This window comes from Lithobates pipiens, unplaced genomic scaffold (assembly GCF_037356315.1).
Source record: "Lithobates pipiens isolate NorthernLeopardFrog02 unplaced genomic scaffold, aLitPip1_a1.2 Scaffold_16, whole genome shotgun sequence".
NCBI classification, from domain to species: domain Eukaryota; kingdom Metazoa; phylum Chordata; class Amphibia; order Anura; family Ranidae; genus Lithobates; species Lithobates pipiens.
Window position 1 is genome coordinate 202,862,384 of NW_027507748.1, and position 13,517 is coordinate 202,875,900.

The window sequence follows — 13,517 nt, forward strand, 5'->3', positions numbered from 1 at the left end:
AGGAATAGTGATTAAAATGTTGCTGAAATCTTTGATTTGTCAAGGTGGGACTATATTTTCAGGGATCATTTCTGTAGAATGCAAAGGGAGAAATGTGCTCGAAAGTGTCCATACTCACCTTCCACGATGATGAATTTTAGGGTTCTTGTCTCATTAGGACTGCTGTTGGCAGTGCTGCTCTCTGCAGATGCTGCCACCATTTGATGACTTGGTCATCTTTCCTGATGGGAAGATGGCTGGTGGGAACTCATTCAGAGTGGTTGTTTGAATGCTAAATGTCTATTTTTGTTTTAAAAACAGCTGAGTTTGCAAGTTTGTGTTTTTGTCTATTTTGAAAACTATGCTTTTTTTTTTTTTGTATTTGTCAGATAGAAAGGAAAAAAATGACATTATACTTCTATGTGGGAAGATTATTTGCAGTGTGACACGCAGTAGCTGCCAATGTTTTTCCTTTGGCTTCTGCGCTTGGAGGAATTGCAAAACTGAAACAACGCTCACGGAACCCAAGGAAAAATTATGGTGCTTTATATGTTAAAAAGATAAAGAAAATACTGTCATCACTGACAAACCATTCTTTCGGAAGCAAAAGAAACATGCCAGACCATTCTGTTTTTAAAGTTGTGGAAACAAAAATACTCCATCTGTGTTTTAGTTTCTCCTGTTACTGCGCTGAACAAGACTGTGAGGTGCTGTTAAAACTTTGCTCGGCTTACCAAAAGGACATCCAAAAGAATCAAGATAGCCAATATAAGGCATCAAGAAATGTTACAATTTGAGAGAAAAGAATTGCAAAATTATTTTTCTTTAGAATAGGACATTGGCAAACAGGCATATTAATTATTACTACTTGATTTCTACAAGTAGTTTACATTGGATTTTGACAAACATGTTCACAATTTGTTGAAGGAATAGTGATTAAAATGTTGCTGAAATCTTTGATTTGTCAAGGTAGGACTATATTTTCAGGGATCATTTCTGTAGAATGCAAAGGGAAGAAATGTGCTCGAAAGTGTCCATACTCACCTTCCACGATGATGAATTTTAGGGTTCTTGTCTCATTAGGACAGCTGTTGGCAGTGCTGCTCTCTGCAGATGCTGCCACCATTTGATGACTTGGTCATCTTTCCTGATGGGAAGATGGCTGGCGGGAACTCATTCAGAGTGGTTGTTTGAATGCTAAATGTCTATTTTTGTTTTAAAAACAGCTGAGTTTGCAAGTTTGTGTTTTTGTCTATTTTGAAAACTATGCTTTTTTTTTTTTTTTTGTATTTGTCAGATGGAAAGGAAAAAAATGACATTATACTTCTATGTGGGAAGATTATTTGCAGTGTGACACGCAGTAGCTGCCAATGTTTTTCCTTTGGCTTCTGCGCTTGGAGGAATTGCAAAACTGAAACAACGCTCACGGAACCCAAGGAAAAAGTATGGTGCTTTATATGTTAAAAAGATAAAGAAAATACTGTCATCACTGACAAACCATTCTTTCGGAAGCAAAAGAAACATGCCAGACCATTCTGTTTTTAAAGTGGTGGAAACAAAAATACTCCATCTGTGTTTTAGTTTCTCCTGTTACTGCGCTGAACAAGACTGTGAGGTGCTGTTAAAACTTTGCTCGGCTTACCAAAAGGACATCCAAAAGAATCAAGATAGCCAATATAAGGCATCAAGAAATGTTACAATTTGAGAGAAAAGAATTGCAAAATTATTTTTCTTTAGAATAGGACATTGGCAAACAGGCATATTAATTATTGCTACTTGATTTCTACAAGTAGTTTACATTGGATTTTGACAAACATGTTCACAATTTGTTGAAGGAATAGTGATTAAAATGTTGCTGAAATCTTTGATTTGTCAAGGTAGGACTATATTTTCAGGGATCATGTCTGTAGAATGCAAAGGGAGAAATGTGCTCGAAAGTGTCCATACTCACCTTCCACGATGATGAATTTTAGGGTTCTTGTCTCATTAGGACTGCTGTTGGCAGTGCTGCTCTCTGCAGATGCTGCCACCATTTGATGACTTGGTCATCTTTCCTGATGGGAAGATGGCTGGCGGGAACTCATTCAGAGTGGTTGTTTGAATGCTAAATGTCTATTTTTGTTTTAAAAACAGCTGAGTTTGCAAGTTTGTGTTTTTGTCTATTTTGAAAACTATGCTTTTTTTTTTTTGTATTTGTCAGATGGAAAGGAAAAAAATGACATTATACTTCTATGTGGGAAGATTATTTGCAGTGTGACAGGCAGTAGCTGCCAATGTTTTTCCTTTGGCTTCTGCGCTTGGAGGAATTGCAAAACTGAAACAACGCTCACGGAACCCAAGGAAAAATTATGGTGCTTTATATGTTAAAAAGATAAAGAAAATACTGTCATCACTGACAAACCATTCTTTCGGAAGCAAAAGAAACATGCCAGACCATTCTGTTTTTAAAGTGGTGGAAACAAAAATACTCCATCTGTGTTTTAGTTTCTCCTGTTACTGCGCTGAACAAGACTGTGAGGTGCTGTTAAAACTTTGCTCGGCTTACCAAAAGGACATCCAAAAGAATCAAGATAGCCAATATAAGGCATCAAGAAATGTTACAATTTGAGAGAAAAGAATTGCAAAATTATTTTTCTTTAGAATAGGACATTGGCAAACAGGCATATTAATTATTACTATTTGATTTCTACAAGTAGTTTACATTGGATTTTGACAAACATGTTCACAATTTGTTGAAGGAATAGTGATTAAAATGTTGCTGAAATCTGTGATTTGTCAAGGTAGGACTATATTTTCAGGGATCATTTCTGTAGAATGCAAAGGGAGAAATGTGCTCGAAAGTGTCCATACTCACCTTCCACGATGATGAATTTTAGGGTTCTTGTCTCATTAGGACTGCTGTTGGCAGTGCTGCTCTCTGCAGATGCTGCCACCATTTGATGACTTGGTCATCTTTCCTGATGGGAACATGGCTGGCGGGAACTCATTCAGAGTGGTTGTTTGAATGCTAAATGTCTATTTTTGTTTTAAAAACAGCTGAGTTTGCAAGTTTGTGTTTTTGTCTATTTTGAAAACTATGTTTTTTTTTTTTTTTGTATTTGTCAGATGGAAAGGTAAAAAATGACATTATACTTCTATGTGGGAAGATTATTTGCAGTGTGACACGCAGTAGCTGCCAATGTTTTTCCTTTGGCTTCTGCGCTTGGAGGAATTGCAAAACTGAAACAACGCTCACGGAACCCAAGGAAAAAGTATGGTGCTTTATATGTTAAAAAGATAAAGAAAATACTGTCATCACTGACAAACCATTCTTTCGGAAGCAAAAGAAACATGCCAGACCATTCTGTTTTTAAAGTGGTGGAAACAAAAATACTCCATCTGTGTTTTAGTTTCTCCTGTTACTGCGCTGAACAAGACTGTGAGGTGCTGTTAAAACTTTGCTCGGCTTACCAAAAGGACATCCAAAAGAATCAAGATAGCCAATATAAGGCATCAAGAAATGTTACAATTTGAGAGAAAAGAATTGCAAAATTATTTTTCTTTAGAATAGGACATTGGCAAACAGGCATATTAATTATTGCTACTTGATTTCTACAAGTAGTTTACATTGGATTTTGACAAACATGTTCACAATTTGTTGAAGGAATAGTGATTAAAATGTTGCTGAAATCTTTGATTTGTCAAGGTAGGACTATATTTTCAGGGATCATGTCTGTAGAATGCAAAGGGAGAAATGTGCTCGAAAGTGTCCATACTCACCTTCCACGATGATGAATTTTAGGGTTCTTGTCTCATTAGGACTGCTGTTGGCAGTGCTGCTCTCTGCAGATGCTGCCACCATTTGATGACTTGGTCATCTTTCCTGATGGGAAGATGGCTGGCGGGAACTCATTCAGAGTGGTTGTTTGAATGCTAAATGTCTATTTTTGTTTTAAAAACAGCTGAGTTTGCAAGTTTGTGTTTTTGTCTATTTTGAAAACTATGCTTTTTTTTTTTTGTATTTGTCAGATGGAAAGGAAAAAAATGACATTATACTTCTATGTGGGAAGATTATTTGCAGTGTGACAGGCAGTAGCTGCCAATGTTTTTCCTTTGGCTTCTGCGCTTGGAGGAATTGCAAAACTGAAACAACGCTCACGGAACCCAAGGAAAAATTATGGTGCTTTATATGTTAAAAAGATAAAGAAAATACTGTCATCACTGACAAACCATTCTTTCGGAAGCAAAAGAAACATGCCAGACCATTCTGTTTTTAAAGTGGTGGAAACAAAAATACTCCATCTGTGTTTTAGTTTCTCCTGTTACTGCGCTGAACAAGACTGTGAGGTGCTGTTAAAACTTTGCTCGGCTTACCAAAAGGACATCCAAAAGAATCAAGATAGCCAATATAAGGCATCAAGAAATGTTACAATTTGAGAGAAAAGAATTGCAAAATTATTTTTCTTTAGAATAGGACATTGGCAAACAGGCATATTAATTATTACTACTTGATTTCTACAAGTAGTTTACATTGGAGTTTGACAAACATGTTCACAATTTGTTGAAGGAATAGTGATTAAAATGTTGCTGAAATCTTTGATTTGTCAAGGTAGGACTATATTTTCAGGGATCATTTCTGTAGAATGCAAAGGGAGAAATGTGCTCGAAAGTGTCCATACTCACCTTCCACGATGATGAATTTTAGGGTTCTTGTCTCATTAGGACTGCTGTTGGCAGTGCTGCTCTCTGCAGATGCTGCCACCATTTGATGACTTGGTCATCTTTCCTGATGGGAAGATGGCTGGCGGGAACTCATTCAGAGTGGTTGTTTGAATGCTAAATGTCTATTTTTGTTTTAAAAACAGCTGAGTTTGCAAGTTTGTGTTTTTGTCTATTTTGAAAACTATGCTTTTTTTTTTTTTTTTTTTTATTTGTCAGATGGAAAGGAAAAAAATGACATTATACTTCTATGTGGGAAGATTATTTGCAGTGTGACAGGCAGTAGCTGCCAATGTTTTTCCTTTGGCTTCTGCGCTTGGAGGAATTGCAAAACTGAAACAACGCTCACGGAACCCAAGGAAAAATTATGGTGCTTTATATGTTAAAAAGATAAAGAAAATACTGTCATCACTGACAAACCATTCTTTCGGAAGCAAAAGAAACATGCCAGACCATTCTGTTTTTAAAGTGGTGGAAACAAAAATACTCCATCTGTGTTTTAGTTTCTCCTGTTACTGCGCTGAACAAGACTGTGAGGTGCTGTTAAAACTTTGCTCGGCTTACTAAAAGGACATCCAAAAGAATCAAGATAGCCAATATAAGGCATCAAGAAATGTTACAATTTGAGAGAAAAGAATTGCAAAATTATTTTTCTTTAGAATAGGACATTGGCAAACAGGCATATTAATTATTACTACTTGATTTCTACAAGTAGTTTACATTGGATTTTGACAAACATGTTCACAATTTGTTGAAGGAATAGTGATTAAAATGTTGCTGAAATCTTTGATTTGTCAAGGTAGGACTATATTTTCAGGGATCATTTCTGTAGAATGCAAAGGGAGAAATGTGCTCGAAAGTGTCCATGCTCACCTTCCACGATGATGAATTTTAGGGTTCTTGTCTCATTAGGACTGCTGTTGGCAGTGCTGCTCTCTGCAGATGCTGCCACCATTTGATGACTTGGTCATCTTTCCTGATGGGAAGATGGCTGGCGGGAACTCATTCAGAGTGGTTGTTTGAATGCTAAATGTCTATTTTTGTTTTAAAAACAGCTGAGTTTGCAAGTTTGTGTTTTTGTCTATTTTGAAAACTATGCTTTTTTTTTTTTTTTTTGTATTTGTCAGATGGAAAGGAAAAAAATGACATTATACTTCTATGTGGGAAGATTATTTGCAGTGTGACACGCAGTAGCTGCCAATGTTTTTCCTTTGGCTTCTGCGCTTGGAGGAATTGCAAAACTGAAACAACGCTCACGGAACCCAAGGAAAAATTATGGTGCTTTATATGTTAAAAAGATAAAGAAAATACTGTCATCACTGACAAACCATTCTTTCGGAAGCAAAAGAAACATGCCAGACCATTCTGTTTTTAAAGTGGTGGAAACAAAAATACTCCATCTGTGTTTTAGTTTCTCCTGTTACTGCGCTGAACAAGACTGTGAGGTGCTGTTAAAACTTTGCTCGGCTTACCAAAAGGACATCCAAAAGAATCAAGATAGCCAATATAAGGCATCAAGAAATGTTACAATTTGAGAGAAAAGAATTGCAAAATTATTTTTCTTTAGAATAGGACATTGGAAAACAGGCATATTAATTATTACTACTTGATTTCTACAAGTAGTTTACATTGGATTTTGACAAACATGTTCACAATTTGTTGAAGGAATAGTGATTAAAATGTTGCTGAAATCTTTGATTTGTAAAGGTAGGATTATATTTTCAGGGATCATTTCTGTAGAATGCAAAGGGAGAAATGTGCTCGAAAGTGTCCATACTCACCTTCCACGATGATGAATTTTAGGGTTCTTGTCTCATTAGGACTGCTGTTGGCAGTGCTGCTCTCTGCAGATGCTGCCACCATTTGATGACTTGGTCATCTTTCCTGATGGGAAGATGGCTGGCGGGAACTCATTCAGAGTGGTTGTTTGAATGCTAAATGTCTATTTTTGTTTTAAAAACAGCTGAGTTTGCAAGTTTGTGTTTTTGTCTATTTTGAAAACTATGTTTTTTTTTTTTTTTGTATTTGTCAGATGGAGAGGAAAAAAATGACATTATACTTCTATGTGGGAAGATTATTTGCAGTGTGACACGCAGTAGCTGCCAATGTTTTTCCTTTGGCTTCTGCGCTTGGAGGAATTGCAAAACTGAAACAACGCTCACGGAACCCAAGGAAAAATTATGGTGCTTTATATGTTAAAAAGATAAAGAAAATACTGTCATCACTGACAAACCATTCTTTCGGAAGCAAAAGAAACATGCCAGACCATTCTGTTTTTAAAGTGGTGGAAACAAAAATACTCCATCTGTGTTTTAGTTTCTCCTGTTACTGCGCTGAACAAGACTGTGAGGTGCTGTTAAAACTTTGCTCGGCTTACCAAAAGGACATCCAAAAGAATCAAGATAGCCAATATAAGGCATCAAGAAATGTTACAATTTGAGAGAAAAGAATTGCAAAATTATTTTTCTTTAGAATAGGACATTGGCAAACAGGCATATTAATTATTACTACTTGATTTCTACAAGTAGTTTACATTGGATTTTGACAAACATGTTCACAATTTGTTGAAGGAATAGTGATTAAAATGTTGCTGAAATCTTTGATTCGTCAAGGTAGGACTATATTTTCAGGGATCATTTCTGTAGAATGCAAAGGGAGAAATGTGCTCGAAAGTGTCCATACTCACCTTCCACGATGATGAATTTTAGGGTTCTTGTCTCATTAGGACTGCTGTTGGCAGTGCTGCTCTCTGCAGATGCTGCCACCATTTGATGACTTGGTCATCTTTCCTGATGGGAAGATGGCTGGCGGGAACTCATTCAGAGTGGTTGTTTGAATGCTAAATGTCTATTTTTGTTTTAAAAACAGCTGAGTTTGCAAGTTTGTGTTTTTGTCTATTTTGAAAACTATGCTTTTTTTTTTTTTTTTTGTATTTGTCAGATGGAAAGGAAAAAAATGACATTATACTTCTATGTGGGAAGATTATTTGCAGTGTGACACGCAGTAGCTGCCAATGTTTTTCCTTTGGCTTCTGCGCTTGGAGGAATTGCAAAACTGAAACAACGCTCACGGAACCCAAGGAAAAATTATGGTGCTTTATATGTTAAAAAGATAAAGAAAATACTGTCATCACTGACAAACCATTCTTTCGGAAGCAAAAGAAACATGCCAGACCATTCTGTTTTTAAAGTGGTGGAAACAAAAATACTCCATCTGTGTTTTAGTTTCTCCTGTTACTGCGCTGAACAAGACTGTGAGGTGCTGTTAAAACTTTGCTCGGCTTACCAAAAGGACATCCAAAAGAATCAAGATAGCCAATATAAGGCATCAAGAAATGTTACAATTTGAGAGAAAAGAATTGCAAAATTATTTTTCTTTAGAATAGGACATTGGAAAACAGGCATATTAATTATTACTACTTGATTTCTACAAGTAGTTTACATTGGATTTTGACAAACATGTTCACAATTTGTTGAAGGAATAGTGATTAAAATGTTGCTGAAATCTTTGATTTGTAAAGGTAGGATTATATTTTCAGGGATCATTTCTGTAGAATGCAAAGGGAGAAATGTGCTCGAAAGTGTCCATACTCACCTTCCACGATGATGAATTTTAGGGTTCTTGTCTCATTAGGACTGCTGTTGGCAGTGCTGCTCTCTGCAGATGCTGCCACCATTTGATGACTTGGTCATCTTTCCTGATGGGAAGATGGCTGGCGGGAACTCATTCAGAGTGGTTGTTTGAATGCTAAATGTCTATTTTTGTTTTAAAAACAGCTGAGTTTGCAAGTTTGTGTTTTTGTCTATTTTGAAAACTATGTTTTTTTTTTTTTTTGTATTTGTCAGATGGAGAGGAAAAAAATGACATTATACTTCTATGTGGGAAGATTATTTGCAGTGTGACACGCAGTAGCTGCCAATGTTTTTCCTTTGGCTTCTGCGCTTGGAGGAATTGCAAAACTGAAACAACGCTCACGGAACCCAAGGAAAAATTATGGTGCTTTATATGTTAAAAAGATAAAGAAAATACTGTCATCACTGACAAACCATTCTTTCGGAAGCAAAAGAAACATGCCAGACCATTCTGTTTTTAAAGTGGTGGAAACAAAAATACTCCATCTGTGTTTTAGTTTCTCCTGTTACTGCGCTGAACAAGACTGTGAGGTGCTGTTAAAACTTTGCTCGGCTTACCAAAAGGACATCCAAAAGAATCAAGATAGCCAATATAAGGCATCAAGAAATGTTACAATTTGAGAGAAAAGAATTGCAAAATTATTTTTCTTTAGAATAGGACATTGGCAAACAGGCATATTAATTATTACTACTTGATTTCTACAAGTAGTTTACATTGGATTTTGACAAACATGTTCACAATTTGTTGAAGGAATAGTGATTAAAATGTTGCTGAAATCTTTGATTCGTCAAGGTAGGACTATATTTTCAGGGATCATTTCTGTAGAATGCAAAGGGAGAAATGTGCTCGAAAGTGTCCATACTCACCTTCCACGATGATGAATTTTAGGGTTCTTGTCTCATTAGGACTGCTGTTGGCAGTGCTGCTCTCTGCAGATGCTGCCACCATTTGATGACTTGGTCATCTTTCCTGATGGGAAGATGGCTGGCGGGAACTCATTCAGAGTGGTTGTTTGAATGCTAAATGTCTATTTTTGTTTTAAAAACAGCTGAGTTTGTAAGTTTGTGTTTTTGTCTATTTTGAAAACTATGCTTTTTTTTTTTTTTTTTTTTTATTTGTCAGATGGAAAGGAAAAAAATGACATTATACTTCTATGTGGGAAGATTATTTGCAGTGTGACAGGCAGTAGCTGCCAATGTTTTTCCTTTGGCTTCTGCGCTTGGAGGAATTGCAAAACTGAAACAACGCTCACGGAACCCAAGGAAAAATTATGGTGCTTTATATGTTAAAAAGATAAAGAAAATACTGTCATCACTGACAAACCATTCTTTCGGAAGCAAAAGAAACATGCCAGACCATTCTGTTTTTAAAGTGGTGGAAACAAAAATACTCCATCTGTGTTTTAGTTTCTCCTGTTACTGCGCTGAACAAGACTGTGAGGTGCTGTTAAAACTTTGCTCGGCTTACCAAAAGGACATCCAAAAGAATCAAGATAGCCAATATAAGGCATCAAGAAATGTTACAATTTGAGAGAAAAGAATTGCAAAATTATTTTTCTTTAGAATAGGACATTGGCAAACAGGCATATTAATTATTACTACTTGATTTCTACAAGTAGTTTACATTGGATTTTGACAAACATGTTCACAATTTGTTGAAGGAATAGTGATTAAAATGTTGCTGAAATCTTTGATTTGTCAAGGTAGGACTATATTTTCAGGGATCATTTCTGTAGAATGCAAAGGGAGAAATGTGCTCGAAAGTGTCCATGCTCACCTTCCACGATGATGAATTTTAGGGTTCTTGTCTCATTAGGACTGCTGTTGGCAGTGCTGCTCTCTGCAGATGCTGCCACCATTTGATGACTTGGTCATCTTTCCTGATGGGAAGATGGCTGGCGGGAACTCATTCAGAGTGGTTGTTTGAATGCTAAATGTCTATTTTTGTTTTAAAAACAGCTGAGTTTGCAAGTTTGTGTTTTTGTCTATTTTGAAAACTATGCTTTTTTTTTTTATTTGTATTTGTCAGATGGAAAGGAAAAAAATGACATTATACTTCTATGTGGGAGGATGATTTGCAGTGTGACACGCAGTAGCTGCCAATGTTTTTCCTTTGGCTTCTGCGCTTGGAGGAATTGCAAAACTGAAACAACGCTCACGGAACCCAAGGAAAAATTATGGTGCTTTATATGTTAAAAAGATAAAGAAAATACTGTCATCACTGACAAACCATTCTTTCGGAAGCAAAAGAAACATGCCAGACCATTCTGTTTTTAAAGTGGTGGAAACAAAAATACTCCATCTGTGTTTTAGTTTCTCCTGTTACTGCGCTGAACAAGACTGTGAGGTGCTGTTAAAACTTTGCTCGGCTTACCAAAAGGACATCCAAAAGAATCAAGATAGCCAATATAAGGCATCAAGAAATGTTACAATTTGAGAGAAAAGAATTGCAAAAATTTTTTTCTTTAGAATAGGACATTGGAAAACAGGCATATTAATTATTACTACTTGATTTCTACAAGTAGTTTACATTGGATTTTGACAAACATGTTCACAATTTGTTGAAGGAATAGTGATTAAAATGTTGCTGAAATCTTTGATTTGTCAAGGTAGGACTATATTTTCAGGGATTGTTTCTGTAGAATGCAAAGAGAGAAATGTGCTTGAAAGTGTCCATACTCACCTTCCACGATGATGAATTTTTGGGGTTCTTGTCTCATTAGGACTGCTGTTGGCAGTGCTGCTCTCTGCAGATGCTGCCACTATTTGATGACTTGGTCATCTTTCCTGATGGGAAGATGGCTGGCGCGAACTCATTCAGAGTGGTTGTTTGAATGCTAAATGTCTATTTTTGTTTTAAAAACAGCTGAGTTTGCAAGTTTGTGTTTTTGTCTATTTTGAAAACTATGCTTTTTTTTTTTTTTTGTATTTGTCAGATGGAAAGGAAAAAAATGACATTATACTTCTATGTGGGAAGATTATTTGCAGTGAGACACGCAGTAGCTGCCAATGTTTTTCCTTTGGCTTCTGCGCTTGGAGGAATTGCAAAACTGAAACAACGCTCACGGAACCCAAGGAAAAATTATGGTGCTTTATATGTTAAAAAGATAAAGAAAATACTGTCATCACTGAATAACCATTCTTTCGGAAGCAAAAGAAACATGCCAGACCATTCTGTTTTTAAAGTGGTGGAAACAAAAATACTCCATCTGTGTTTTAGTTTCTCCTGTTACTGCACTGAACAAGACTGTGAGGTGCTGTTAAAACTTTGCTCGGCTTACCAAAAGGACATCCAAAAGAATCAAGATAGCCAATATAAGGCATCAAGAAATGTTACAATTTGAGAGAAAAGAATTGAAAAATTATTTTTCTTTAGAATAGGACATTGGCAAACAGGCATATTAATTATTACTACTTGATTTCTACAAGTAGTTTACATTGGATTTTGACAAACATGTTCACAATTTGTTGAAGGAATAGTGATTAAAATGTTGCTGAAATCGTTGATTTGTCAAGGTAGGACTATATTTTCAGGGATCATTTCTGTAGAATGCAAAGGGAGAAATGTGCTCGGAAGTGTCCATACTCACCTTCCACGATGATGAATTTTAGGGTTCTTGTCTCATTAGGACTGCTGTTGGCAGTGCTGCTCTCTGCAGATGCTGCCACCATTTGATGACTTGGTCATCTTTCCTGATGGGAAGATGGCTGGCGGGGAACTCATTCAGAGTGGTTGTTTGAATGCTAAATGTCTATTTTTGTTTTAAAAACAGCTGAGTTTGCAAGTTTGTGTTTTTGTCTATTTTGAAAACTATGCTTTTTTTTTTTTTTTTGTATTTGTCAGATGGAAAGGAAAAAAATGACATTATACTTCTATGTGGGAAGATTATTTGCAGTGTGACAGGCAGTAGCTGCCAATGTTTTTCCTTTGGCTTCTGCGCTTGGAGGAATTGCAAAACTGAAACAACGCTCACGGAACCCAAGGAAAAATTATGGTGCTTTATATGTTAAAAAGATAAGGAAAATACTGTCATCACTGACAAACCATTCTTTCGGAAGCAAAAGAAACATGCCAGACCATTCTGTTTTTAAAGTGGTGGAAACAAAAATACTCCATCTGTGTTTTAGTTTCTCCTGTTACTGCGCTGAACAAGACTGTGAGGTGCTGTTAAAACTTTGCTCGGCTTACCAAAAGGACATCCAAAAGAATCAAGATAGCCAATATAAGGCATCAAGAAATGTTACAATTTGAGAGAAAAGAATTGCAAAATTATTTTTCTTTAGAATAGGACATTGGCAAACAGGCATATTAATTATTACTACTTGATTTCTACAAGTAGTTTACATTGGATTTTGACAAACATGTTCACAATTTGTTGAAGGAATAGTGATTAAAATGTTGCTGAAATCTTTGATTTGTCAAGGTAGGACTATATTTTCAGGGATCATTTCTGTAGAATGCAAAGTGAGAAATGTGCTTGAAAGTGTCCATACTCACTTTCCACGATGATGAATTTTAGGGTTCTTGTCTCATTAGGACTGCTGTTGGCAGTGCTGCTCTCTGCAGATGCTGCCACCATTTGATGACTTGGTCATCTTTCCTGATGGGAAGGTGGCTGGCGGGAACTCATTCAGAGTGGTTGTTTGAATGCTAAATGTCTATTTTTGTTTTAAAAACAGCTGAGTTTGCAAGTTTGTGTTTTTGTCTATTTTGAAAACTATGCTTTTTTTTTTTTTTTTGTATTTGTCAGATGGAAAGGAAAAAAATGACATTATACTTCTATGTGGGAAGATTATTTGCAGTGTGACACGCAGTAGCTGCCAATGTTTTTCCTTTGGCTTCTGCCCTTGGAGGAATTGCAAAACTGAAACAACGCTCACGGAACCCAAGGAAAAATTATGGTGCTTTATATGTTAAAAAGATAAAGAAAATACTGTCATCACTGACAAACCATTCTTTCGGAAGCAAAAGAAACATGCCAGACCATTCTGTTTTTAAAGTGGTGGAAACAAAAATACTCCATCTGTGTTTTAGTTTCTCCTGTTACTGCGCTGAACAAGACTGTGAGGTGCTGTTAAAACTTTGCTCGGCTTACCAAAACGACATCCAAAAGAATCAAGATAGCCAATATAAGGCATCAAGAAATGTTACAATTTGAGAGAAAAGAATTGCAAAATTATTTTTCTTTAGAATAGGACATTGGCAAA

At 36.2% G+C, this 13,517-nt stretch overlaps 15 non-coding genes across 15 annotated transcripts; all 15 read left to right on the forward strand.

Moving 5' to 3' along the window:
* Positions 1 to 46: 46 nt before the first annotated feature.
* Positions 47 to 261, forward strand: LOC143984966 (small nucleolar RNA U3). Its single transcript, XR_013275292.1, has one exon. It is a non-coding gene; the product is annotated as a small nucleolar RNA U3 (small nucleolar RNA).
* A 689-nt stretch (positions 262 to 950) lies between these two features.
* On the forward strand, positions 951 to 1,166 carry LOC143984831 (small nucleolar RNA U3). The gene has a single exon (XR_013275176.1). It is a non-coding gene; the product is annotated as a small nucleolar RNA U3 (small nucleolar RNA).
* Positions 1,167 to 1,858: 692 nt separating this feature from the next.
* Positions 1,859 to 2,073, forward strand: LOC143985081 (small nucleolar RNA U3). The gene has a single exon (XR_013275390.1). It is a non-coding gene; the product is annotated as a small nucleolar RNA U3 (small nucleolar RNA).
* Positions 2,074 to 2,761: 688 nt separating this feature from the next.
* Positions 2,762 to 2,976, forward strand: LOC143984997 (small nucleolar RNA U3). Its single transcript, XR_013275318.1, has one exon. It is a non-coding gene; the product is annotated as a small nucleolar RNA U3 (small nucleolar RNA).
* A 690-nt stretch (positions 2,977 to 3,666) lies between these two features.
* Positions 3,667 to 3,881, forward strand: LOC143985082 (small nucleolar RNA U3). The gene has a single exon (XR_013275391.1). It is a non-coding gene; the product is annotated as a small nucleolar RNA U3 (small nucleolar RNA).
* A 688-nt stretch (positions 3,882 to 4,569) lies between these two features.
* On the forward strand, positions 4,570 to 4,784 carry LOC143984720 (small nucleolar RNA U3). Its single transcript, XR_013275079.1, has one exon. It is a non-coding gene; the product is annotated as a small nucleolar RNA U3 (small nucleolar RNA).
* Positions 4,785 to 5,478: 694 nt separating this feature from the next.
* On the forward strand, positions 5,479 to 5,693 carry LOC143984788 (small nucleolar RNA U3). Its single transcript, XR_013275139.1, has one exon. It is a non-coding gene; the product is annotated as a small nucleolar RNA U3 (small nucleolar RNA).
* Positions 5,694 to 6,386: 693 nt separating this feature from the next.
* LOC143984506 (small nucleolar RNA U3) lies at positions 6,387 to 6,601 on the forward strand. The gene has a single exon (XR_013274893.1). It is a non-coding gene; the product is annotated as a small nucleolar RNA U3 (small nucleolar RNA).
* A 690-nt stretch (positions 6,602 to 7,291) lies between these two features.
* LOC143984721 (small nucleolar RNA U3) lies at positions 7,292 to 7,506 on the forward strand. The gene has a single exon (XR_013275080.1). It is a non-coding gene; the product is annotated as a small nucleolar RNA U3 (small nucleolar RNA).
* Positions 7,507 to 8,199: 693 nt separating this feature from the next.
* LOC143984507 (small nucleolar RNA U3) lies at positions 8,200 to 8,414 on the forward strand. Its single transcript, XR_013274894.1, has one exon. It is a non-coding gene; the product is annotated as a small nucleolar RNA U3 (small nucleolar RNA).
* A 690-nt stretch (positions 8,415 to 9,104) lies between these two features.
* Positions 9,105 to 9,319, forward strand: LOC143984723 (small nucleolar RNA U3). The gene has a single exon (XR_013275081.1). It is a non-coding gene; the product is annotated as a small nucleolar RNA U3 (small nucleolar RNA).
* A 695-nt stretch (positions 9,320 to 10,014) lies between these two features.
* Positions 10,015 to 10,229, forward strand: LOC143984789 (small nucleolar RNA U3). The gene has a single exon (XR_013275140.1). It is a non-coding gene; the product is annotated as a small nucleolar RNA U3 (small nucleolar RNA).
* A 691-nt stretch (positions 10,230 to 10,920) lies between these two features.
* LOC143985254 (small nucleolar RNA U3) lies at positions 10,921 to 11,136 on the forward strand. The gene has a single exon (XR_013275536.1). It is a non-coding gene; the product is annotated as a small nucleolar RNA U3 (small nucleolar RNA).
* Positions 11,137 to 11,827: 691 nt separating this feature from the next.
* On the forward strand, positions 11,828 to 12,043 carry LOC143985102 (small nucleolar RNA U3). Its single transcript, XR_013275408.1, has one exon. It is a non-coding gene; the product is annotated as a small nucleolar RNA U3 (small nucleolar RNA).
* Positions 12,044 to 12,735: 692 nt separating this feature from the next.
* On the forward strand, positions 12,736 to 12,950 carry LOC143984543 (small nucleolar RNA U3). Its single transcript, XR_013274926.1, has one exon. It is a non-coding gene; the product is annotated as a small nucleolar RNA U3 (small nucleolar RNA).
* The last annotated feature ends 567 nt before the right edge of the window (positions 12,951 to 13,517 follow it).